Genomic DNA, 404 nt, shown 5'->3' with positions numbered 1-404 from the left:
GGCTGTGCGGCTCCCCCGGCGGCGGCGGCGGCGGCGCGTCACTTCCGGCCACGCCCCCTGCCTTCGCCTGGGCGCGACGGGCGCCCGCAGGGGTCACACGTCCCGAGTCGCGCATGCGCTCTGCATCGGCGTTCGGAGGCCTGCCCGCCCAGGCTGGCTTTGAACCGGGAACCCGACAGCAGCGGCGATCAGAGAAGACAAGGCAGCCGAAAGAAAGGAGAAGAAGACAGGAAAGAGAAGATGGACGGGAACAGCGTGGTCGCCACGTGCCCGCCAGAGCTCTCCACTCCTGCTGCTGCACAGGAGGAGATCGAAGCTTCTGGAAGCCCAGGAGGAGATCGAAGCTTCTGGAAGCCCAGGAGGAGATCGAAGCTTCTGGAAGCCTCTTGGTGGCCACACTGTCT

Source organism: Dipodomys merriami, unplaced genomic scaffold (genome assembly GCF_024711535.1).
Source record: "Dipodomys merriami isolate MVZ:Mamm:240054 unplaced genomic scaffold, mDipMer1.0.p SCAF_84, whole genome shotgun sequence".
In the NCBI taxonomy this organism is placed as follows: Eukaryota; Metazoa; Chordata; class Mammalia; order Rodentia; family Heteromyidae; genus Dipodomys; species Dipodomys merriami.
Note: the sequence above shows the minus strand (reverse complement) of the source record.